Below are 26,081 nucleotides of genomic sequence, written 5' to 3' on the forward strand. Positions count from 1 at the left end.
GTATCTATCTATATATACCAACATACACATATATATAGACACACATTTGATATTTCTATGAATGAAGGTCAAAGGAAACTAGATGTTTCTTTTAGCTGAACTTATTACAGTGTCAACAGTGACAAGAGCAATAGGAGAATTTCTCATGAACAATCTACAAAGCAATCATATTTCATTGGTGACTTAATAAGGATCATAAACTTTCAATTTTAAATAACAAATCAAATTGTTGACATTTTACCAAAATCAATACTCTTCTCATTTCAAATAAAAAAAGAATGCTCCCTAAATGAATATTAAAAAATTTATTGCTTACATAGAAGTGAGTCACTATAAAATAGAAATGTCAAAATTGCTACATTTTAAAATTATTCCTATTTATTATGTTTTTTAATTCCTGATCAAGTTTTCTAATCTTATTATATTTCGATTTTTAAATTTCATTGTAGGAGATGTATTGCTGTCATGTACTTATTTTGAACAATTCAATGCATTTCAGTTACTTTATTTTTTCCTTACCAAACTTTTAGGCTAATTAGTATGCACTTTAGACATTCACCTCCATTACATTTCATGCAAAAATGCAATTTATATAGGCAGCATTGCAGCATTCATACTTCTATTTTTATACATTTAAATGGTCATATTTCATGTTTTAAAGGGATAAGTCTACCTTGAGGATTACATTTTAATGATTTTTTAAACCACTGTTCACTCCTCAAATCCTGTTTCCTATAAATGAAAAACATATTGCAATTACCAGAAAATTCCATTTATAAAATATAGACCATTACCTACTTATGTATCAAATATTTTATATCTAAGTGATATACAGACAGATATAAGACGGTGATCTACACCTCTATTTTAAATGTTCTATCTACCTTGTCATTTTAACTACAAAAGTACATGTCTCATTTACAAGTTAAATAATATGTGAGCATGATAATCTACCCCTACTCCAATCTTCAGGCACTTGCAAACATCATTTTACACATTCCTGAAAAACTACTCAATTTTAATCTATTAGAGTTTTGCTTTTTAAGTTCCCTTAATCGGCATAAAATCCTAACAATTTAAAACTGAAAGAAAACATTGCAGCTCATCTTATCCATTTTCTTACTTTTATTCTCTTATTTTTAGTTGACATATTAATTGCACAGATTTATGGGATGCAATGATATATTATTACATGTATACAAGGTGGAATAATCAAATCAAGATAGTTAGCATATCTGCACCTCAAACATTTATTATTTCTTTATGTTGTTAACACTTAAAATCCTCTTTTCTAGATTTTTGAAAATATATGAAATTATTGTTAATGAACACTACATTACTACAGCACACTAAAATTTATTCCTCCAATCTAGTTGTAACTTTCTACCTGTTAACCAGCGTATCCTTATCTTCCCCCTCCCTACACTTCCCAGCTTCTAATATCCACAATTCTACTCTCTACTTCTGAGAGATAATTTTTAGTTCCCACATATGACTGAGAACAGATGAATGAAAACATGCAATGTGCCTTTCTGTGCCTGACTTATTTCACTTAACATAATGTCCTCCATGTTTATGCACATTGTCTTGAATGACAGGATTTTCTTCTATGTCCGAATGGTATTCCATTGTGTATATATAACACATATTTGTAGGCATCTGTTGATGAACATTTAGGTTGATTCCATATCTTGTCTACTGTGAATAAAACTGCAATAAACATTGAGGTGAAGATATCTCTTTAATATATTGATTTTATTTATTTGGATAAATGCCCAGGAGTGAGATTGCTGGAGTGCATGGTATAATAGTTCTATTTTTGGTTATCTAAGAAACCCTCATCCTGTTTTTCATAACTGCTGCACTAATTTACATTCTACACAAACAGTGTATAAGAGTTCCCTTTCCTTCACAACTTTGTCAGTATTTGTTAGTATTTTGTTCTCTTGATGGCCATTCTAACAGGGTGACATAATTCATCATTGTGGTTTTTATCTTCATTTGATGATTAACAAGTTCCAGTATTTTTTCATATATCTGTTGGTCATGTGTATGGGTTTGTTTGAAAAATGGAATTCAGTTTGTTTGTCCAGTTTAAAATAGGAATTTTGGTGTTAAGTTTTTAAGTTTCTTATATATTCTGGATATTTAGTCCTTTGTCAGAAGGATAGTTTGCAATATTTTCTCTTAATCCACAGGCTGTCTCTTTACTACATTGTTTTGCTTTATGGAAGCTTTTTTGTTTGATACATTCCATTTGTCTATTTTTGTTTTCATTGCCTGTGTTTTTGAAGTCTTATCTACAAAATCTATTACATGAACATCCTGAAGTGTTTCTCCTATATTTACTTCTAGTCATTTTATAGACTTGGGTCTTATATTTAAGTCTTTATTCATTTTCAGTTGATTTTTGTAGATGGTGAGAGATAGGGGTTTAATTTCATTCTTCTGCATATGGATATCCAGTTTTCCAGCACCATTTATTGAAGATTGTCCTTTCCCTAATGTATGTTCTTGGTACCTCTATAGAAAATCAGTTGGCTGAAATATGTGAATTAATTTCTGATTTCTGTATTCTTTTCCATTGTTCTATTTGTCTGTTTTTCTACCAATATCATGCTGTATTGACTATGATAACTTTACAGTAGATTTTGAAGTTGTGTCATATAATACTTCCAACGTAGATGAAATACAGGCTTTTAAAAATAAAGAGTACTGCTAGAAGAGTCCACGGTCACTCTTAACTATAGCCAGGGGTGATACATACTACCAACTGAAGTCAGGCAATGTTTCTCTTAACACAGTTCCTAAATATTTCTATTATATAATACTACTTATGCTTACTATTTTACTTTCTCAACATCCAGAGCAAATAGCAATAGATAATATATTACAAAATCTGCAATTATGTAGGGTTGAATCTCAGAATATTTAACAAGCATATGACATGTAGAGCGACCACCCAAAACCAATACTGGAAGGTCATTAACCAATAAAAGGGATAACCATAAACAACCTGTGTAGCCTCATTCTTTTTACGTATAACTCTATGGCAGTAACAGCTGTTATGGAAGATTTTGAGGAAAACATTGTGTTAGCTGAGACATTTTTCAGAAGGAGAAATCTAACCTAAAAAAGATCAAGCAAAGATAGATTTTATCAGCTCATAAATCCATGATTGTGCTAGTTTCATATGTAACTGATCCATGGATCAATCAATGTTATCAGGACTTAAAACTCTCTTTTTCTGTCAGCCTTGCTCTTTTCTGTGTTACATTCATGCTCAGACACGGTCTCATGAAATGGTGGGGATCATGTCACCTCATTTTCACTATGGATGTTCCTGACTAGATAGCTTCTAGTTAAATAATTCCTGAATGTTGATTTTCATTAGAATAGTCTGTGCGTTTTTTTAAAATGCCCATTCTAATATTCCATAGAGATTTCGGGTCACTAAGTCTTGTGTGTGACTTGGCAATCTGGATTTTCAGCACACATTCCAGGTTCTTCTGATGCAGATGGACTAAGATCACACAACTCTAGAAATAGGCTTTGGTCTATGCTATATATATATATATATATATATATATATATATATACTGTTACCTCCACAGTGGTAGTTTCACACGTTTTAAGGATTATCATCACTTGTTAAATTAAAATCTTATGTAGAACTCCAGTACATTAAAAAAAGAAAAGCAAAGTCTCATTGACTGTACATTATGATATGTTAAGAGGGTCATTTATGAATATAAGAATTGAAGTCAAGAATCACAAGATAACTGAGAAATATAAAAATTCATAATCTTTCATCTTTTGGTGAGAAAACAGGCATAGTGATATGTCTGCCTCAATGTTGCACAGTGAGCTAGGTATCAGAACAGGATCCCTCAATTCAGCCTGCTAGCTTCTAGTGTGTCCATCTCTTCTAGACATATAAACTCTTGCCACATATATTTTTTACTGGAGTTTGAGGAAATAGATGATTAGCAAGCAAGTATTTCCATTCACTCTGTCTATTTCCTTTTTAAATTGTGAGTTACATGGTGTGAACAAATGTAGCCAGGGGCCTATTCTCAGAAGAGAAACAATATATAAGGAATACATAAACAAACAGGATAATTGAGGATTATAATAGATTTTGTAAGGAAAATGAATGGTGATGTGTTACAGGGATAACCAAGGGAAGGAAGTACTTAAGTAGTTTTCATGTCAGTTTACACATCTGTCTTCTTAGCTTGACAGAAAACTCATTGATGTCAAAGACCAGAACACCTTTATGTTTGGTTCCTTCACTGCTAGCATGTGGCCTCTATAATATAACTTATGTTTATAAATGTTGAATTTTACCTATATATAACTCCTCTGCTCATACTAATGAGTATACAGATAGAAATCTGAAATTTTATATAAGAAATCTAACAAACAGAGCATTGAATTTTTTTTTTTTTTTTTTTTTTTTAAGATGGAGTTTTGCTCTTGTTGCCCAGGCTGGAGTGCAATGGCACCACCTCGGCTCACCGCAGCCTCCACCTCCTGGGTTCAAGCAATTCTCCTACCTCAGCCTCCTGAGTAGCTGGGATAACAGGCATGTGCCACTACGCCTGACTAATTTTGAATTTTTAGTAGAGACAGGGTTTCTCTATGTTAGTCAGGATAGTCTCAAACTCTCATCCTCAGGTGATCCGCCTGCCTCGGCCTCCCAAAGTGCTGGGAGGCGTGAACCACCATGCCTGGCCCTTCATACCATTATTTCTAAAGCATACAATGGCAATACAGAAAAGGTACTATTTACCTGCAGTCTTTAAGTGAGTGATTCAGCGAATGTTCCAAGAATGTAGGCCATTGGAAAAGACAGCATTTATAACTAGGACTCTCTGAATCCACAATATTTTTATCCCATAAACCAAATTATTTATCAGTTTACTGCTATTCAATTGTAGTCATCTTACTACCTTCAGTTCTGATGTGTACTTGCCTCTTACTATAAAGGTAGGTTCTGCTGTATGATGATATCACCTGTTGAGATTAATAGCGTGAGGATGCTCATGTTTCTCATAAGCGGGATACTTTTTCTTACAAACTGGGACCATTTGAGGATAAATGGAGGTGTTATTAGTCATTAAACTGGGACAATAAGATTAAACCAAAACTATCTGAGGCATTAGAGGAGGTGTAGTCACCTCACTCAGAGAAAAAGCTTTTTAAAGCTCTGATTATTCATTTTGACACATAATTTATTTTGCTATTCATATCACTGATATGAGGCTGGTATTTTTTAATCTTAATTTCCAAGTTGAAAGGGTGAGACCCAAAACAAGCATGACAATGATGATTAAGTGAAAGAACTGATACCGTGCAAAGAACTACTGGACTCGGAAACGTATCTCCCAGTACCTAATAATAAAATTGGTTTGGTCACTTATTACATTATATGGCACAAGAACGTGATAGTGATCATGAGATCCATGCAAAGGATGCTATTAGAACTGCACGTTTTCTTGACAAACGTGTTTCAAAAAAACAGCACAACCAATCGATGTTAAGGTAGAATGATATTACTTAATCTTTGCTGATTCTCAAATTGAATTTTATAATATCTTCTGTAATAAATAGTTCTCAAAAACTCAGGGTGGAGATTGATTTGTGTATCTTCTAAAAGCCACCCAGGATTGATAACCATTGGTCTCAAAAATTTAATAACAGTAATGAAAATATTACATTTACATTTGTGCTACACATGCACCATTCTGAAAAATTTGTGGTCTATGAGGTTATTGTTTGTTTTGATTGCCTCAAATAATTTAGGTTTTTTAAGATTATGTGTAAACCTTCTTTGGCCTTGTTACAGTTTGAGCAATAAGTAAACTGCGCTGTTAATAACTTGAACATTTAAGACATTTTTGCCCGGGCCTTTCTAATATTCGTGAGATTTATTCTACAGATTAACTGCATGGGTATCAAATAAGGCACCAATGACTGACTTTAGGCAAGTAAGGAAAGAAGTAAAATGACAGCATCTTCTTAATTCTGAAATGCCTTTAAGGTCTTGGATTCTGACATTCTGAGAGGTTAATAGCTGAATAACAACAATAGTAAAAACAAAAACAATGTCATTTATCACTTATTGAGCCCATTAAATGTGAGGCATAGTGCTAAGTACTTTGCATACATTATCTCTAATTCTTACAACAAACTTCATTCTGAAAATGAAAAATAGTGAGGATGAAAGTGGTTATGTAAATAGCCCAAGGTCACACAGTAAGTAAACAGATCTTGCCACACATTCATATCTGACCATTAATTTCCCACCATATCCCCTCTCTCTCTATCCCAAAGAGTTAGCCTTTTGTAAGTGTTAATGCCAACAAAGGTTTATAGAGTATTGAATAATATTAAAGTTGATTATTAATTAATCTTTTTAAAAATTTGATGCTGAAAATGTTGAAAAAAAAATTAAAAACTCCAAATAGTTCAAGTGCCTCTTCTTTGTTAAAGACGCAGCTTGGGTTTAATCCTCAGAATACTGCCCTGTTGGAGATAGTTCAAGGGTACAAGTGAGTCCCATCTCCTGTTTGCCTACGCAGCTCATATATGAGCTGCTTTCACACACTGGGAGAAATTTTTTGGCAACTCCTGGTTTGTCATAGTAAATATGGCCTAAAATATGAATGATAATTACATGGTAACATATAATACACAGGCTAATTAGATGTGGCTTTCTGGATTCAGAGAAAATAATCGCACAATGGTTCATAAAGTCTATGTTTTTCCTTACTTTTTTTCTTCCAGAATGTGTACTTTACTCATTGCCTTTAGACCATTTTTCATCCAAGAAGGACTAGATGGTCATTTTTATTGTTCAAAAATAGTTCTTATATGAGGGGAAAATAAGCCCCCCACACACACACACACACACCCACACCCCCACACACACACACCCCTCTAGCATTTGGAGTTATAAAACATTTCTAGTGTGTTTCATTTCCATTTTCAGGAAAGCAAATACAAACATCTCACACCTTTGAGAAAATGTGATAACTGATACACACACACACACACATACACACACACACTCTCTCTCTCTGTCTGTCTCTCTCTCATTGCTGTTTTTGTATATTTCATGAAAACTAACTCAGAATTATTTCCAAATAATAACTGTTACCAGTTGCTGAGGACTTGATTCTCTTCAAACCTTATATCAATTAAGTCCCTGATACCATTACAAGGTAGGCAGTATTTCTATGTCAATTTTACAAGTGCTGAAAAGAATTCATTGGATTTCTATATAGAATTCAAACTTGAACCAATACTTTTAAGTACTCTTATATACCATTCTTTAAAAGAACAGAAATTATTTGATTGATAACAAATGATGGCAATCACTATTCTTTTATAGATTGAAAACCTTAAGTAATTTAGTCAGCAGCAAAGACGAAGAAAAAAGCTGTTAAATTCCACCATTTGTCCTCTCAGGAAGATACAAATTATTTCGAAAGCACTGGAGTTTTAAACATCGAGTAAGTGTAATGTCAATTTTCTAATGAAGATGGCTGCAGGATTACAGAAACTGACAATATTGAATGGTTATTTGGTACATAAATTATATAATAAAAGCAAATCTGACAGGCTACTCAGAAAGACTGTCATGCCATGGACTGCTACATACTTAATTTCTTCTCTTTTCATGAGCAAGAATAATGGTAAAGTTTGATGGCAAAATATCTGGATCAATGTCCTATCAGGAATGTTACTATCAAAAATGCTATGAAGATACTGCCCACAAAATTTATTCCTGGGCACATTGAAAGAATAAGGACATTCATATGCTTCAGGTATTAAATCCATCAGTCCAAGGGTGCATGAATAAAATGTGAATAAGTCCACTGATGGTGAAGGAGATGGTGATTGGTGGTATTCACACTTTTCTTAAATCATATGCTGACATTAAAACAAGTATATTTTCTCTTCTAAGTTAAATTCGGCTTGGGACATTGCTCACAAGGGAAAAAAGGCAGAATTGTTCCCATAAAAGAAAACAGACATTCAGTTAAAACTGAAAGCATATTTGAAATATAAGTTCCTTTTCAAATATAAAATAATTTTCTTCCGGATCTCAAAACACAATGAAAGCTTATACATTCATGAAGTTATATGCAAGACAATAAAACTGAGCTAAAACAATACTAAGAAAATGGTGAAACATTTTAAAAAGTGATATTTTTAAAAACGTTAGATTTCAAAGTTTGTATTGATGTTTATAGTGTTTCTTTTTCTTTTAGTAATTTCCTGCTATTGCTCCAGTTTTAGTAATGTATATTTTTTCAAATACATGATATGTAGTACATAAAAACATATACTATATATTTTTTAGTATATTAAGTGCTGTGGCCACAGAAAATCTCATTTTATTCAGGAAGCAATAGTCTTGATAAAAAGATGACATTAACATCCATCAATAATTAGAGAAAAATAAAAAGCATATAACTAAATGCTAAAACGTGTGGTATATGGACTGTCTGTGATATCGGATTTGAAAGAAGAAAGGACTGATAAGAGATGGAGCTGTCAAAGGATTAATCATGCTGTCTACAAGTTTCCTTCCTATGTCACCTGCTACCCACTACCTGGGTCAACTTGTATAAGTTATTCTATTTCTCTGGGCCCTACGTTATCTGCTGAAGACATATAATAATGCCTGTATGATGGATTTAATTTTAAAGAGCAAATAAGTTGGAATAAATTAGATTGTGCACTCAGTATACACTTCCATGATGATGCTGGTGATAATGATGATGATGATGACAGTTAAGTGGTAAAGGGTGGAGTGTAGAGAGGATGAGGGCAGACTAGGCAGTAGACAGTAAGGAAAATAATGAGATATTTTTAGTATTTATTACCTAGGAAAAAAATCGGACTTGGTGAGGTAGAAGCTGGAGGGTATCAAAGTCCAACATAGGCAGATTCAATTCTTGACTCACAATCATCACTGTGTTTTCAATCAATTTAATTAGCTTTGCTGATCCTTAGTTTTCTCAACATGTAACACAGAGATAGGAAGATCAACATTACGGGAAGATTTTGAAGATAATATGTCAAAGCAGCATAATTTTTTGTTGTGCTCAGCAGGGCTGATTAGACCATCAGATACAGTAGGTAGGCCTTACTGTCTAGGGCCCATAGTATATTTAGAGGTCTACAAAATGTTTTAATTTTAATTTCCTTAAAATCAGAAGAAAAATGATTATAAAAACAAATATATAATAGTTAATTCAAGCTGGACTATATCCTTTTTTAAAACAATGCAATTGTGAAATATATTTGGTAGTATTTTTTAATGAAGAAAGAGGTATGTGAGGGTGAAAATGCCTAGAGCTCACAAAAGTCATATTGCAGTGCTGGCGTTCAGTTCTATTCTTGCCCCATTTCACACCTAGTCAAGAGAAGAGGGCTAGGCCAAGAGAATCACAGAAACAGAGTTTGAGCTCTGCTCCATACCTGAAACCTGGTAGCCCCTGTCCTTGCAGTTATGTGAACAAATACTTTTGATCATTTAATTCAATTTTTATTGCATTTTATCTAACCCAAAGAATTGTAATAGATAAAAATTAATAAAATCAAATCTGCTTGAATTATCACAAGTATATTTCAATGTTTCCCTTTCATCATAAGAGAACTCGCCCAGTCAACACGTTCTTAAACAGTCTCTGGGGAAGTACTCTGCCAAATTAATCCCATTCAGTATCTGTATCTGGCCCTAGCAGTTCTCTGAGAAGACAGGTAAGGAAGTCATCAAGAGGTACAGACAGGTTGGTGAGGTTGGGAGAGTAAGATCTTTTGGTGAGATGTAGGGTGCTGGAAATTTTAATAGACACAAAATTTTAATAAGATTTATTTATCATATACCTGGATATTCCTAAATATTTGAGAAAAAAGTAAGTAAACCAGTTCAGTGAAATGACGTTAAGTATAACACTCGTTTTAACCTAGAATTCTAGAGTCATGGTATTCTAAGCATACTTTGATTCAATAACAGCTAGTCTTATTTAAAAAATTAGTGAGTTTTATTTTTTTAGAACAGTTTTAGGTTCACAGCAAAATGAGGTAGAAAGTTAAAGTTTCCATATAATCCCTGTACCCACACATGCACCGTCTGAAGAATTGTTCTTTTCTTTCATTGTCCAGATACTTAAGAAGAGCAGAGTCTGGCACAAGGATGGGAAAAGGCAAAGAAGCATCACAAGTAAGCACACATTATCTTGTACCAGCACTACAGATAGGATCACAGTTCAGGTATTTACTGCCATTCTCTTCTGAGGACATTAGCTATTATCCGTAGATGGCAATGGTTCTAAGCACAACTTAAATAGCACATTTATACTTAAAATAAGCTTGTTTATAAACAGAAATTACAAATATCCATAGAAGATAATTAAGGCTATGAAGAGACAATAAACGCTCCTCCTTAGGGCAGCATTTTGTTTTGTTCTGTATTTTACTGAAGGATTTAAACAGCAATATCACAATTATGCAAATAAGGAATTGCTAAACTTCTAGTCTGCAAGGAAGTTTAACTCAAATGCTTCTAAAATTTAGATGCTCCTCTCTTTAAGTAGTTTCTTAAGTAAAGGCAGTAAAATTATTGGCAAGCTGCATATTTACAAGTTGATTTTTCTTCTCCATCTTAATGAAATCATTTTAAATTCGGCAGTTCTGTGATAAGGAAAAAAATCTGCATTCAGAGTATGATTAAATGCTTTCTAATATATTGATATCTAAGAATAAGATCTATCCTTTAAAAGGATTGCAGTACAATAAATGCTCCTTTGTCTTAGAAATCATGCATAGAACATGACAGCAGAAAGACTCAGTAGAGACAGACCACTTTAATTTTTACTGATAATATGATCACAGGTGCATTTTTAATTATCTCCCTGCATTGCTTTCCCCATCAACTGTCACTAGTAATTTCATACAGCAAGTATATTGCCCTTATGACATTACAGAATACAATTTAGAGTCATTTAGGATGCTTGAAGATTGACTCGTGGCTTCACCTTTTGTGAGGATGTAAACAAGGGAGTCAATGGAGTTAGGAAATTAGATGCCAATCATTTTTGCAACCTAGTGGTGAGGAAAAGCATGAGCAAAGTGATAAAAATGTGGAAGTTTTTGACATTAGTTGAGTGACTACTGCTAAGCTTACTACAGTCTAAAGACAAGTTAGGCAAAGGAAGCTACTTGTGGGTATTGGTTGGGAGATGGAGAGAAAAACATCACATTTTGGTCTTTTTCTCAGTGCTAGTGGGCTTATAGGATCCTCACTAAGTAACACTTGTAGTAATAATACCATGAACATAGAGGAGGCTCTGGATGCTCTGACCCCAAGGCATAAGTAACTCATTTCCTGGGCTCATGGTGTTACAGAAAACAAAGAAAGTAATGTAATGTCTTTCTTTCTTTCTTTTCTTTCTTTCCTTCTTTCCTTCCTGCTTTCTTCTTTCTTTCATCATGCTATAATCCTGTCTGTGAAAATTCATTCTGTGTGGAGCTGCCTACTTCTCTGAGGTTAAAATTTAAAAAAATAAACAAAACAGCAATAAAATCCCTTTGTATCCTATCATGTTTATGTTATATTATAAAAGCTTTTCTAGATGCCCCTAGCTACAGGTTTTCTGTGTTAAAAAAATCCACACCATATAATAGTATTTTACTGTCTTCTACAGGTGACTCATCTTTGTACCCTTTTATTTATTTATTTTTTATTTATTTTTTTTAAATTTATTTATTATTATTATACTTTAAGTTGTAGGGTACATGTGCATAACGTGCAGGTTTGTTACATATGTATACTTGTGCCATGTTGGTGTGCTGCACCCATCAACTTGTCATTTACATCAGGTATAACTCCCAATGCAATCCCTCCCCCCCCCTCCCCCATGATAGGCCCCGGTGTGTGATGTTCCCCTTCCCGAGTCCAAGTGATCTCATTGTTCAGTTCCCACCTATGAGTGAGAACATGCGGTGTTTGGTTTTCTGTTCTTGTGATAGTTTGCTAAGAATGATGGTTTCCAGCTGCATCCATGTCCCTTATGCTGCTTTGTACCCTTTTAAAAACTAATGACCAGCTGCATTTTATATTTAAGTAAAGAAAAATCTTTAAGAATTGGAAAAAGTAATGAGTTAATAAGAGATTGATTCAAACAAATTATAATTAATAGGAAAACAGAAAAATTAAAAACATTTAAAAGTTCTATATTTATATAATAGAATACTATACAGCAAAAAAAAAAAAAAAAAAAAAAAGAGAAAGAAAGAAACCTACTGGTCATATAGATCAATCTGATGAATTCAAAAAATGTGATTTTGAATGAGAGATGCCAGGCATAAAAGTATACATATTGTAGGATTCCAGTTATATGAACTTCAAGAATAGACATGGTAATAGAATCAGCATAGTAGTTAGCACAGGAAAAGGGAATGGGGTATGTTTTAGGAAAAGAAGACAACATAACTTCCTGGGCATATGAAAATGTACTACTATATCTTTATCTGGAGGTGGCTACATGGATGTCTACATATGGAAACATTAGTCAAATTGCATTCAAGTTTCATATATGTTGCTGAATGTAAGCCATACTTTAATAAAAAACAGAACAAACAACATTTGTTTATGGTTATCATAAGTTTACACTCATTCAGCGCTCACATACATTATTTCATTTAATCCTTGCAACAACTCTGTGAGAAAGACACTGTTATTGGGCCCATTTTTAGATGAAAACTGAGGTACAAGGAAGAAACAAAACTTTACAAGGTCATATAGGTATTACATTGCAGAATGAAGATCAGAACTCAAAGTGTCTGGTTCCGGAGTCTACAGTCTTGACCACCAAGCAATATTGCTTCTTCCTATTTGGTATCTATATACCTGGTTTTTATTTTGTAGAGAAGCTCCATGTAACAGAAAACAATAGGCTTGTACAGAGAAAACGAGTTATTAGAAGCATCAATGCATTGGAAATTGAAAGCAAAAATTATCAAAGAGGGTTTCTGGGATTTAAGTAATTTTCAGTTTATGAATTATGCATATGGATGTGTAATGCTTTTAACTGTAAACGTCACATTGTTCCCCAAAGTGCATTCAAGAAAAGCCATTTGCCTGTTGTAGTTTTTGAAAGATCAATGGATGCTAAAATGTGTCAAACAGCTGTCGTTTCAGGACTTCTCCCTCCACTGTAAAAATAATCTATAATACATTTTCAGAACACTTTTACATGTTTTGAAAACAAATATTACGAGCAAAAATATTGAAGCACAATCCATTAATTCTAGACTTAATATTAAGCATGATTTGTAAAATCGTAAGTCATTATATCTCTAAATAGAAATAGGTTTTAGGCTTTAGAGTACTAAATTTAGTAACATTTAGAAGAAATATTTTGGAATAAAAAATAATATTCATAAATGCAGCTGGTTAAATCATTATGAACGTAGCACCTCTACAGTTATCTGTATCAATCTTAAATTTTGATCACTTTGCTTAGTGCATAGCTCATTTTCAATCTTTCTTCTCTGAAGTTCTAGCTTTTAGTCTATGTTTATATAATATTCACTGCATTTTTTCCAACCCCTCAACTTCCTTGGTTGCTTAGTAGATAATCTAGTCTCTTATTTAACCAAGAAATTAAGTGATCAAATAAGATCTGCTCAATTTTATGCCGTAATTCCACAAAATTCTCTGCATCTTCTATGATTTTCTTCTTTCCTCCTCTAAAGTATTGCGATTCTGGTACAAGATTTATTTCTCCAAATTTACTCTGAACCTATCTGATCCCTAACTGTCCCTCTCATTCAATGGATTTTTCTGTTAGCCATTTTAGGGGCATCACTTTCTCTACTAGATCCTTCCCATCAGCGTCTACGTCAGCCCAAATCTCTCCTGCCTTAAAGCCTTCCCTTGGGTCAGGTGGGGTGGCTTACGCCTGTAATCCCAGCACTTTGGGAGGCCGAGGAAGGAGGATCATGAATCAGGAGTTTGAGACCAACCTAGACAACATAGTGAAACCCCATTTCTACTAAAAATACAAAAAAAGAAAAATAGCGTGGCGTGGTGCCTCGTGCCTGTAGTCCCAGCTACTCGGGAGACTGAGGCAGGAGAATAGCTTGAATCCGGGAGGCGGATGTTGCAGTAAACTGAGATTGCACCATTGCACTCCAGCTTGGGTAAGATATAAAAAAAAAAAAAAAAAAAAAAAAAAAAAAAAAAAAAAAAAAAAAGCCTCAACTCACTATGTGACCTCTCTCCTGCGCTTTTGTTTTCCTTGCACAGAAAACCTTGAATATGCAGTCAACATCCCTTACCTTTGTATCTTCAAACAAAGATGGATTGTTAGGCTGCTATTTCAGTCTCTTTTCCACTCCACCACTTCCCTGCAGATACTATTCCAAAGGCACCAATATTCTTATTGCTTCCAATGAACTTTAAAAAAACAAATAAACAAAAACACTTCACGTCTTTCGGATTTCCAGCATTATTTGATGCTATGGAAAACTCCCTTCTTGAAATATTTTCCCTTAGTTTTAAACACATACATTCTTATGTTTTATTTTCCTCCTGCATCTGTATAGCTGCCTTCTTAGTTTTTCTTGCCCCTGCCTTCTCAAGTGTTGAATTCTTAATTGTTTGCATCCCTGTCATAGTCTTCAAAACCATAATCCATCTACAAACAGGCTATGTTGGCACTGGAATCCATCTTCTCTTAAATAACGTACAATATTCATATCTCAGATTAAATTTTGCTTCTTCCAAGAGGCATTCATTGAATCTGGGATACACACCCTCCAAGAGCTCTCCTGAAATGTAATATTTCCCCTGTTACAACACTTAACATCATACATTATAATTGCTTATTCTTTTGTCTGTATTCAACATTTTACTCTCCACCTCTATAAAAGTATGGGTCATGCCTGCTTTCTTTTACCAGACACATCACCCACATTTATCACAGTGCCTTGCAAATGGCAAGTTCTCAAAATGTGAAGAGATATTTGTCTTTTCTGGTGTCAGTGCCATATTATTTTAAATATTATAGTTGAATAATAAAATAGAGCAAACCAGTCTTTATTCATTTTCCTAATTCAAAATCATCTTAGTTTTTCACTTGCACTTTCAGATTTGCTTTAGGAAATGACATCCAAATCAATTAACAAGCCCATTATTTTCAATCATAATTACTTACTGTAGAAACATGATAATTAAAATATTAAAAACTACCTATCTCAGTAAGCATATATTCCTCAACTCCTCTTGATATAGACTTTGATTCTTTACATATATACGCTTAGATTTCCAGCGACAAAAGGACTTTCTGCTTGTTTTGAGGGTCAAAACTAAGTAATATCAGAAACTGTCCCTAATAATTCCCAGTATTTGATACACAGATTCTGACAGAAGTGATGTGGAAAATGCACATGTACTCCATGAATTGAAAGAAAATGAGTTCTTGTCAAAATAATATCTTGAAATTAAATAAAATCTGAGTATTTTTCCCATGAGGTATTTTATTTTTTATACTATTTGTGTGCCATAAACCTATGAGGTAGATTTTCCTGGATTGTTGTATAGGTTGATCCACTATTATTGTCACTTATTTTGCAGCAGAAGAAATGGAGACAGAAAGATAATGGAGTATCTGTCTGATGCAAATATTTTAGAATAGTTTTCTCCCAGTGTCAAGCTGAATATGCATCTCCTTACACTATTCACCTACACAATGCTTCACAAGCATACTATAAGACAATGTTCATCACTCCATCACTTTTTGGAATATAGTTACTGCTATAGTAATTCTTTGGTGTAATTCCACAGTTTAATGTATTAGCGGTATAAAATTTCTTTTGCTGCTTTTCATCAAGAGGCCTAATTAGAACCTTCATTTTGATGCCATACTTTCCAGTATATGCTAAGACCTGCTGCCTCTATCTTGGCTCTCCTACTCAGTCGTACCCGGAAAGCAACTGGAGAACAGTGTTCATGCTCTCACATTCTTCCACTCAGCTTCCTGAGTTCAGAGGACAATGAAGTCCTCAAATCTAGATGAATTTCCACCGTCCCATTAGATTTTTAATTAAATAAAAATAAGGCTATTATTTTTAAAGTTAAAAGTAACTGAGGAACAGGATTCTGGGAAGTGGAAAACACAAGGAATTTGTCTCGCCACTTAGGAGAATGCACTTGCAGAGTATGTCTGATGTAAAAATTTTGGAACTCTGCAGTCTATTTAAGGCTTGCAACTTCCAGGTAAAAGCTCCGACTGGGAATTGCAGTTAATTTCTGATGAATTTCAATGCTCAGCACTGTAGCAGACACTCATTCTCCACCCCTAGTCACACTGCAAGTAGCTGTGGACATGTTCCTGAAGCAGTTTTCACCCAGATTGCAAGAGTCAGGATGGGCAAAAAGAAGATCATTCTCCACATATCTGGGATCTTTGCTTGGATTGCTGGTTGCCGCTTCTGATCACAGCAGTACAAAGAGGCAGGAGGCCATAATTGTTGCACTTCTCACTATTGTTACTAGGCCCTCACTCTTGGCCCAAGTGATTTCCCCGAGACATAAAGGGCCAGCACACTTTTCACTCCATTTTTCTCTTTTAAAAACCTTATGTAAAGATTAGGGCATTCATTAACAACCGCATATATGAGAAACAGTAGCAAGTAACTGTGTGCCCAGGAAATGACATAGGCTCAGAAAAGATCTGACAAACTTTAAGCTTACACTTGTGGCTGATCCTTGGAACTAAGGCAGCCTACAACAATCAGATGAAATAAAACACAAACATTCCAGAAAATAGCAGACGCTGTGGAAAAGAGAATCTGAGTTCCGTAGTTGCTACATTATTAGATTCAACTGCAAAGCTTTCAACAAATAACCCACAAGACATACAAAGAGAGAGGAACATAGGGACCATTCAAAAGAAAACAAACTGTCCCTGACAAAGCTTGATGACACATCTACTAAACAGACTTTAAAACAAATGTCTTAAACATACTCAGAGAAGTAAAAGAAGATGGGGAGAAAGTCAGGAGAACAATATGGAAACAAAGTTGTGATACTGATATAGAGGTGGAAAACTTAAAACAAAACCGAAAAGAAATTTTGGAGCTGAAAACTATAATAATGAAAATCAAATATATATATATAGAGAGAGAGGGCTTCAAGGGAAGATTTGATTAGGTAGAAAAATCAGCAAACTTGAAATAGGACAAAAAATATTACTGAGTCTTAAAATAAGAAAGGGAGAAGACTGAAGAAAAGTGAATGGAACCTAATATATCTGTGGGGCACCATAAAGTGGACCAATATACACATTGTAGAATAAAAGAAGGAAGAAAACAAGAGACAAAAAAACATTTAGTGAAACAGAGTGTGAAATGTTTCCAAATTGGTGAAAGACATGAATATAAACTTCAAATAAGGTCAATGAACTTTAAGTAAGTTAAATAAAGAAACTCACATCAAGACAGTTGTCATCAAAATTTCAAAAGCCAGAAACAAAGAAAATCTCAAAAGGAGCAAGAGAAAAGCCACTTGTCACATACAAGAGATCCTCAGTAAGATTATCGGCAAATTTCTCATCAAAAACTGTAGATGCCAGAAGGTAGTGGGTTAATATATTCAGAGTGCTAACAGAAAGCAATTGTCAAACAAGAATGCTATAGTTGGCAAAACCATCCGTCAAAACTCAGGAAGAAATTAAGACATTCACAGATAAACAAAGCTGCTGGAGTTTGTTACCACTAAACCTACCCTGCAAAAAAATGCTCAAGGGAATCCTGGAGCGTGAAAAGAAAAGATGCAAGACAATAACTAGAAGCTATATGAAGAAATAAAGATCTCAACATAGAAAAATATATGGGCAATTATAAAAGCTAGTCTTATTGTAGTGACAGTTTTTAATTGTATTTGTTGCTTTCCACGCAATTTAATGAACTAACACATTAAAAAAAAATTACTGTAAAAGCCAGTATCGTAACTTTGGTTTGTAACTCCACATTTTCTTTTCTATATAATTTAAGAGGCATCTCAAAGAATTATTTGTTTATAATTTTGGGCACACAATGTATAAAAATGAAATTTTATTATATCAATAACCAAAAACAGTGGGGACATAGCTTTTAAAGGAGCAGAATTTTTGTATGTCATTGAAGTTTAGCAGGTATTAAGTTAAATTAGAGTGTTATGACTTTAGGATATAATTCCTATGGTAATCACAAAGAAAGTAGCTGTAAAATATAAACAAAAGTAAATGAGAAAAGAACTTACACATTTCACTACAAAAAATTAACACAAAGGAAGACAGTGATGCAGGAAATGAGGAACAAGAAAAACTATGACACTTACAGAAAAAAGTAGCAAAATGAAAGAGGTAAGTTATTCCTTATTAGTAATTCATATAAATATAAATGAACTAAGCTCTAATTAAAAGTTAGACAATGGCAGAATGAATAAAAATTACTGATCTAATTACACACTGTGTATAAGAGACTTTTTAGATTCAAAGACACAAATAGGTTGAAAGTTACAGGATGGAAAAACACATTTCATGAAAATAGTAAGCAAAAGAGAGCAGGGAGTGGCTGCACTAATATAAGATTTAAAAATAGATTTTAAATCAAACATTTACAAGAGTCAAAGAAAAAGATATTGTATATTAAAAATTTCAACACAGCATTAATATATAGCAATGAAACACTTATGCACCTAATAGCAGACCATAGAGACATATGAAACAAAAACTTACAGAATTAAAGGAAGAAATAGTTCTATAATAATAGCTGGGGACTTTAATAGTCTACTCTGAAAAATGGATGGAATTACTAGACAGAAGATGTGTAAGGAAATAAAGAACTTAATATAATTTACCAACTAGATCTAACAGAAATGTACAGAATACTCTTCCCAAAAACAACAGCATAAACTTTCTTCTCAAGAGCACACGAGACATTTTTAAAGACAAGCCATATATTAGGTTGCTAATTAAGTCTCAATAGGTTTAGAAAATAGACATCATACCAAGTATATCTTCAAACCACAACAGGATAAAGTTAGAAGTTAAAAACACAAGTAAAACTGGAAAAGCCACATATTTTTGGAAAATAAACAACACACTCTTAACTAATGGGTCAAAAAGGAGAAATCAGAGAGAAAATTAAAAATATTTAGAGATGAATAAAATAAAACCACAACATATCAAAACTCATGTGAGGTAGTAACATTTATGAACATCTTCAAAATGAGAAAAAAATCAACTCAACAATCTATCTTTACAACTAATTAGAAAAAGAAGAACAAACTACATCTAAAGCTAGCGGAAGGATGGAAACAGTAAAGAGCAGAGATCAATGAAATAGATAATAGAAAAACAGTAGAGTAAATCGATGAAACTAAAAGTCGGTTCTTTAAAAAGATTTTTTAAGCCGCCAAATCTTTAGCCTGATAGACTAAGAGAAAGAGAGAGTATACGTAAATTACTAAAATGAGAAATGAAAGTGGGGACATTGTCACCAATTATACTGAAATAAAAAGGATTATAAGAGAATACTATGAGCAACTGTATGGCAACAATTTGGATAACCTAGATAAAATGCACAAATTCCTATAAACACAGAACCTACCAAGACTAAATCATGTAGAACAAGAACATATGAATAGACCTGTAACTAGCAAAAAGATTGTAATAATAATACTAATAATAATCCTGACATATATCTTCTGTACATAAAAAGCCCTGGACATGATGGACTCACTAGTGAATTTACTAAACATAAAAAAAAACTAACATAAATTATCTAACTTTTCCAAAAAATGAAGAGGAAAAAACACTTCTTAATTCATTCTATGAAGCCAGCACTAAATCCAGGAGCAAGTTAACAGGATTATGTACCATGACCAAAAACCAATGATATTTATTCCTGGAATGCCAAAAAGGCTCAACATATGAAAACTGATTAATGTAATATACAATCTAAACAAAATATAAAACAACATGATCAACCTAATTGATGTAGAAAAAGCAACTGACAAAATCATCACCTTTTCATAATAAAAACATTCAACAAATTAGAACTAGAAGGAAAGTATTCCGACACAATAAAAGCCATGTACAGGCGTACCTTGTTTTATTGTGGTTCGCTTTATTGCACTTCACAGATATATATATATATTTTTTTCAGATTGGAGGTTTGTCACAATCCTGAGTCAAGCAAGTCTGTAAGTGCCATTTTTCCAAAAGCACATGCTCACTTTTTGTTTCCACATCATATTTCGGTAATTTTAGCAATGATTTAAACTTTATTATTATTTACACTTGTTATGATGGTCCGTGTCCTGTGATTGTTGATATTACTATTGTAATTGTTCTGTGCACCATGAACCCCACCCATAAAAGACAACAAACATACTAGATAAATGTATGTGGTCTGACTGCTCCACTAATTGGCCATTCTCCCATCACTCTCCTTCTCCTCAGGCTTCCCTAGTCCCTGAGATAAAACAATATTGAAATTAGGTCAATTAATAACCCTCAAATGCCTGTAAGTGTTCATTATAAGAATAATTTTACATATCTCACTGTAAATAAAGAGCTATAGAAGCCAATTTCATTTACCATTCTGAAAATCCTAAGGCCCTTAAGAATAATGCTAAAGGTACTCTGCCTGTGCTCTAGAAATGGAACAACAAAGCCTGTATGACAACACATTTGTTTACAGTGTAGTACCAAATTTTTAAAGCCCATCGTGGAGACCTTCTGCTCAGATAAAAAGATTTCTTGCCAAATAATCTGTTAATTCACCAGGAACCTCATCTACTAAGAGCTCTGATGTAGATGTACAAAGATATGAATGTTGTTTTCATGGCTGGTAGCACAATCACCATTTTGCAGCTCATGGATCAAAGAATAACTTTGACTTTCCAGTCTTATTATTTAAGAAATACATTTTATAAGGTTATATCTATCATAGATAGTGATTTCTCTGATTGACCTGGACAAGACCTAAACTGAAAACCTTGCAGAAATAATTTAGATTTTATTCCAAATGCTACTAAGAACATTCGTAATTCATGAGAGAAGGCCAAAATATCAACATTAACAGAGTTTGGAAGATGATCCCAATCCTCATGAATGGCTATCAGGGGTTGAAGACTTCAGTGGAGTAAGGAACAGCCAATGTGGTAGAAGTAGCAAGAGAAATAGAAGTGGAGCTGGAAAATGTAACTGAACTGCTACAACCTCATGATAAAACTTGAATACATGAGGAGTTGCTTCTTATAGGTGAGCAAAAGAATGTTTTCATGAGATGAAATCTATTCTTGAAACAAGCTGTGAATATTGTTGACATGACAACAAATGATTTAGAATATTACATAAACATATTGATAAAGCAGTGACATGATTTGAGAAAACTGACTCCAATTTTAAAAGAAGTTATACTCTGGGTAAAATGATATCAAACAGCATTGCATGGAACAAATCTTTTGTGAAAGGAAGAGTCAATTAAAGAGGCAAACATTCATGGTTGTTCTAAAGAAATTGCCACAACCACCTCAACCTTGAGTAACCACCAACCTAATCAGTCAGCAGCCATCAACATCAAGGCAAGAACCTCCACTGGCAAAATGATTAAGATTTGCAAAGTAATAGGATACAAAGTCAGCACATAAAATTCAATTGTACTTTTATACACTAACAATGAACAATTTGAAATAAAAAATAAAATACTTAGGAATCAAGAAGGTGGAAAATTTGTACAAAGTAAACTATGAAATATTGCTGAGAGAAATTTTTTTAAAAAAGAAATAAATAGAAATATGCTTCATGTTAATGGATTAGAAAACTTCATTTTAAAATGTCAATATGACCCAAAGTGATCTATACATTCAACACAAGTTGAATCCAAATCTCAAATAAGTTTCTTTGCAGAAATAGGAAACCCCATCTTAAAATTCATATGGGATTTCAAGGGACCCTGGATTATCAAAACAATCTTGAAAAGAAAGAATAAAACTGTAAGATTCACGCCACCTGATTTAAAAACATACTGTGAAGCTATAGTAATCAAAACAGTGTGGCACTAGTATAAAAACAGACACTTAGACCAATGGATAGAATAGAGAGCTCAGAAATAAACACTCACATATTTGGTGAAATGATTTTTGAAAAGGACACCAGGACCATTCAATGGGGGAAACTATAGTCTCTTCAAATAAAGGGTACTGGGAAGACTAGATAGCCACGCACAACAATGAACTCAGATCCTACTTCATTCATTATAAACATAACTTACATCAAAATGGGTTTAAATGTCAGACCTAAACCTATAAAACTCAGAGAAGAAAACTGAAAATTAACAAGTCTGATGTTGATAAAAACAGGAGGTAGAGAAATTCTAGGCAGACAGGGATGGGTCCCCAGTAAAACCCCACCTTCAAGCCAAAAAAAGCAACAACAGAAAAACCCAACATTTTGAAACCTGCAGCCCAAAGTGAGAACTTCTATTCCTGTTTGCCCACTCTCTTCCAATTGGTTCTTTCTGAATAATGCCTTTTTACCAATCAAATGTTGCCATTTTCAAAACTACCAATAGCCTGCCCTGCCCCTATCTCGTGCCTGTAAAGACTCCAGACTCAGTTGGTAGAGGGAAAGACAGGTGGACCTCAGGGAGATGGCTGGACCTTGAGGGAGATGGCTAGACCTCGGGGAAGAGATGACCTGACTTAGGGGAAGATGACTGGCCTTTCCCATTCCCTCCCCAGGTCCCCTCTCTGCTTAGAGCTGTTTTCATCACTCAGTAAAATTCTCTACTTTCACTATCCTTCAATTGTCCATGTGACCTCATTCTTCTTGGATGCTGGAGAAGAGCTCAGGACCCATTGAGTGCAGGTACCCAAAACTGCTGTCACATTGACCCTTTGCCCTCACAGGCAGAGGGCAGCCACCTCACGTGATGAGGCAAGGGGCCAATTGAGCTGCTAAGATGCTGCCATCTGCAGACAATGAAACTAAGAGAGCATTGTAAAACCCTCTCTGGGGCTTTGTGGGGTGGCAGGCACCCCAACTTGGGTGCCACCTCAGGTCCCACATGAAGCTTGCTGAATATCATTCAGCCTTAAAAAGGAAGGAAATTCTGAGATAAAGTACAACATGAATTTTGAGGATATTATACTAAATGAAATAAGCCAGTCATAAAAAGACAAATAATATATGATTCCACTTATATGAGGTAGTCAAACAGTCAACATCACTAAGACAAAGCACGCTTATTGTTGAGGGGTGTTTGGGGAGGCAGGAAATGGGGAAACATTGTTTAATGGGTATGGAGTTTTAATTTTATAAGATGAAAAGAGTCACAGAGGTGGATGGTGGTGATAGTTGCACAACAATATGAATATATTTAGTGCCACTGAGCTGTACACTTAAAAATGGTTAGGATAGTAACTTTTATGCCATGTGTATTTTACCTCAATTTAAAAAGTAATAAAGTAAATGAGATACTAGTGGGAATTGACTTTACCATCTGGTCACTATGATCCAATCTATCAAATCTCTTCTGTATTCTATATTTTGGTGCATAGAAGAGTCTATTTTGGAAATAGATTTGACATTCAAGGGTCTTTTGGTTATTGTTGTTTTTAAATGACTCACTTTGACCGAGCAGCTCATTATCATCCCCCTCCAATATGTGCAATATTGACATGCATTCACTCAAACTAAGTTTATAAACAAAATTATTTCACAATTAAAATAAGGGTATTCTTAAACAAATATTTTTATTTTGACTGATTTTGGTAAGAACACTTGTCAATGTCAACTATCATCATCTGTAGATTATTGTTAGAAGTTATCTCAAAAAGAGTAGAAATAGGAATATTATCTCATTTAAAGAGATATAATTACCATCATTATGCCTCCACCACCCAAATGTGTAGCACAGTTCAAGTCATATAGCCAGCTCAACATATTTAAGATATAATATCACAATAGCAGTAAAGTTTATCCAAAAGTATCAGTGTTATAGAATGAAACTCTGGAATGGTCACTGTATTGACTTTGTCAATATTGACTTTGATCTTCAGTCAGAATCTTCACATATCAGGGCCTCAGTTTTCTCATCTATAAACTGTGCAGGTCAATTTAAATGATTCACAGTGCCTTTCAGCATTAATATTTTGAATTTCTATAAGATGAGTAACACATTTTGCTTGCCTGAGATAACAGTTTCCAGTTTTATACATTCAAAGGGATCTTTAAGTGTTTTCACTGGAGTCCATGAAGGAGCCAGGAAGCAGTTTACTTACCAAGAGAAGTTTACTCTCCTAGCTCCTGCTTTACAGTAGTGCCTGCCTCTGTTCAACATTGTTTTAGTGGCACAGTTGTAGGATTTTGATTTAAAAATAAAAGTATGCTCTTTGAGTGGCATTCTGCAAGAGAAGTGATTTTATTGCTTAAGATCCCTCTTGTATTATGCAGTCTTGTAAGCCAAGTATGAATGTTGACATAAATGATGTATTGCACAAGTACAGGCTTCACAGATAGAGCTGTAACTTCTAAAGATCCAGAAAGATAAAAAGTAAATCCATGCTGTAATTTAAATCCAGGTTATAAACTTGGACTCCACCTGGGGTTTCATTTAGATTTGATAAATTATCATATCTCAGCTCAGGGAACTTTCTCTAGAGCCTTTCATTCTCACTTCATTGACATTTCAGTAAACAGTATTTAAGAAGCAGATATGAAATTCTCCTTGTTTGGCCTTTAGTGGCAGGCAGATTTACTGGGGGTGAAAAAAGAAAAATTTTATACGGTGTAAGGAGAAATATTTTGAGGTAGAATTCTATATAAATATTTATTGGGGTGAATTTAAATATCTCGTTAGAATGATCATTCAGGAATGTTTTGCCACTGATTTGAGAAATAAAATGCTGTACAAATAGAACATAGGCACACTAAAATGTGTGTGCCTATGTGTGCTATACAAATGAACATAGACACACTAAAAACTAGTGAATAATTACAAGACAGGAAATTGTCTTTGTGATAAATACAAAAAAAGTAGACAATTAGAACATATCTGTGTGCTTAAATTAAAAGTGTCCTTCATTAGAAAATTCACAATCACAATCAAAATAATATCCTCAGATCCATAAGTACTTTTCTTTAAATAGTTTAGGCTTATTTTTTTTTCTCTCTCACTTGCTCTTGCCCTCTCACTCTTGCTCTCCCTCTCTTTACCAATTGTTTCTCTGTCAACTCAAAGGAGTAGATATTGTAGCCATTATTTAAGAAATTGGAAAATAGCACTAAATCCTTTCTTAAGGCAACATAATAAATCGACAATGAGCACAGATTAGAAGAAAAATCCTATTGTTTCTCTTCAAAGATAATCATGACACTCAGATACTAGAATATGTATTTTTCATCATGTTGATAAAAACATTGTGATGTTATCAAGACATATGATGTTATCCCCTTTTTAATGGATGAAGAAACAAGTTCTGGAAATTGAAAAGCCTGCTCATATGTGTGTGCATCCATGGCAATGAAAGATCATGAATTCTGACTTCTCATTCTGTGTGTTTCTCACTATACCACTCACCACTCTATATTTTCTTATATTTACTCTTTCTAGACATTTAAAAATATATTGCCAAACTATAGTTCATCAAATGGAAATCTATTGTTATTATAATCTTTACTTGAGCTATCATGTTTTTGAATTATTTTGGTATATATACAAAAACTCATTTATCCTCAAACATTTAAAATTAAGACATTATTTTTGGGGGTAAAATTGACTAATTTGACATAGTATTCCTTTCAGTATTATTTATCAGTGAATCAGACTGGTATATGGGCAAACATTCTGTACACAGCAGGAACTCAGCAAAACAGCCTGCTGCTTCTCACAGTTAGGACCTCCTTTGTTCAATAATGCTGAATGAATACTTAAAACACAAGCACTGATAGTGTTAATGCACTCTAGTGTACAGAACTCTCCCAACCAAAAACAGTGCATGA

This window comes from Mandrillus leucophaeus, unplaced genomic scaffold (genome assembly GCF_000951045.1).
Source record: "Mandrillus leucophaeus isolate KB7577 unplaced genomic scaffold, Mleu.le_1.0 Scaffold92, whole genome shotgun sequence".
Taxonomy (NCBI): domain Eukaryota; kingdom Metazoa; phylum Chordata; class Mammalia; order Primates; family Cercopithecidae; genus Mandrillus; species Mandrillus leucophaeus.